This window comes from Littorina saxatilis, linkage group LG8, assembly GCF_037325665.1.
Source record: "Littorina saxatilis isolate snail1 linkage group LG8, US_GU_Lsax_2.0, whole genome shotgun sequence".
Classification (NCBI taxonomy): Eukaryota; Metazoa; Mollusca; class Gastropoda; order Littorinimorpha; family Littorinidae; genus Littorina; species Littorina saxatilis.
In genome coordinates, this window is record NC_090252.1 from 53,922,827 (window position 1) to 53,925,326 (window position 2,500).

Here is a 2,500-nt window from a genome sequence, read left to right on the forward strand (position 1 = left end):
AAACAGTTTCCCCGATCGAAATCTCCAAAAGAAGAGAATGCGGGCTGCTGTTTTTCTTGCCTTTCTCCCTCTCCTGCAAATTAGAGCGGGCAGGGGGTAACAAAACACAGCATTCACCAAGCCAGACTCAGCCAGACCAAGCCAGACTCAGCCAGACCGATGCAATTCGAACAGAACCCTGCGGTCAATAGCAGCTGGAGATAGTTGAGTTTGGAAGCAGCGGGCAGTTAATTTTGGAGTTTGCATTCTTGTTTGTGATTTGTTTTTCTTTGATTTATGTACAGCGGATGTTTCAAGCAAAGTTTTGGATTGTGTGCTGGTACAACCAACAGTTACAGTCTGCCAATTCAAAAGTCTAAGCTAATAAGAAAGGCTACGTATTCTAGGGGTGACACAACTCAGCAATTGCTAAGCTTGACCAAGCCAGACCGAGCCAGACTGATGCAGACCAAGCCGATGCAACTCTTCACAAGGTCCTACAGTCATTTGGAGCTGAGTATGGTGAATTGTCGAGGCCATGGGCAGTTCAGTTTTGAATTGTGCCTTTATTTCTCACTTTTTCTGTGCTTACCGATTTGTCCACGCAGAGAGGAAGATAACCTTATTGGATTTTGTGATCATATGAAATATACTCCAAACTCAAGATTCGAAAACATTAACACCAGATAATTACATGTCAATATAAAGCAAGAGAGGGTGAGACAGGGAGAGAGAGAGAGAGAGAGAGAGAGAGAGAGAGAGAGAGAGAGAGAGAGAGAGCGCACGCGAAAGAGAGAGAGAGAGAGCGAGAGAGAGAGAGACAGAAAGAGAAAGATAAGCTTGGGTGAGAGAGGGGGGAGGGAGAGAGAGAAAGAGAGAGAGAGAGAGAGAGGGAGAGAGAAAAAGAGAGAGTAAAAGAAAAATAGAGACAGACAGACAGACAGACAGACAGACAGACAGACAGACAGGCAGGCAGGCAGACAGACAGACAGACAGACAGACAGACAGATATTGATATAGAGAGAGAAAGAGAGAGAGAATGTGGTAGATCTTGATACAAATCAATGTTTCTTTAATGGGAAAGATTTGCGTGCATGCATGTGTGCGTGTTTGTAAATATATATGTTGTTCTCTTTTTTGACTGATTAAACAGCAATCCACTGTGAACAAACAGCAAACAAGCCAAAGCCCTTGTCATCAACTATTAGTGTGAAGTGCTCAACGGTGGAAAACAACACAGGATTCAAACCAAGACTAAGTCAATACCTGTAGATCTCAACTGTGCACTCATGCACACACACTCGTGAACTCTAGATTGCACTCAAGTTCTGTGTTTTAGCTAGCGGCGGATGCGGGCGGGGGTCAATGGGGGCATGTAGAGGGGGGGGGGACGGTGGGGCTGGAGGTGAAAATTTACATAACATACAGAACATGTACTCTCTTGTTTTATTTTTGTTAATATGTTATTATTTCTCTGATGGCTTCATCAATTCTAGCGGCTATGCAGAGGGGACGACAAAGTTTTGAATTTTGTGATCATATGAAATAAACTCCCAAAGTATTCAAAGCAGCTTAGCCGACATTTTGTATTTGCATCCATTCACACTGTCAATTGTAAGGTACATGTATGTCAATTGTAAGGTACATGTATGTTGATTGTAAGGTACATGTATGTTGATTGTTAATGAAATGAATTCTGAAATGCACGGTACTTCCCGTAAACACAGTTCTGATCATTGTCTCAGATCAGGGACCTCTGATTTTAATTTTGCTTGCTTGCTCGCTTGTTTGCTTGCTTGCTTGCTTGCTTGCTTGATTGAATGGTTGATTGCATTTCGTCTTTTTTTGCCTTAAGCTTAGATAAAAACGCACAGATAATACTTCAATGCATGTGGACTGCCTGGGCAAAACTACTCTTGCTTAAAGTTCACGTGCGTCTAAAAATTCACTTGAAAAACGATTCGATTTTCACATAGTGCAAAGGGAAGACAGTGAGTCCATCGTGAATTACCTTCGCGAGTTTAAAGGACATAAACAAACAGGTATCAACCAATCAATCAACCAATGTATCAATTATGCAAGCGATAATTAACAAAGCCCATAATCAGTCAGTCTGTTCATGAATGAATCAATCAATGAATGGGCAAAAGAGCCAGGAATCAAGCAAGCAAGCAAGCAAGCAAGCAAATGGCAAAAAAAGCCGAAAGGCAATCAATCATTCAATCAAGCAAGCAAGCAAACAAGCGAGCAAGGAAGCAATCAAGCAAGCAAGCACTCAAGCAATCAAGCAACACATTAATACTGTCAAAATCGTCAATGACCAGTGCGCTGGATATGTGCACTCATCCCTCGAAGCCTGAAGCCAAGGCGAATAGAGTGTGGCTACGAACGAAGTCGGCACATCCATCTTGCAAATCCGGATTTAAAGTCAATAAAACGCCAGCGCCATCCTAGATGAAAAAGGCGCGGACACGAATATGGAATATAATCCAGGGCCATTCCGGCTTTCAGATCAATTAGG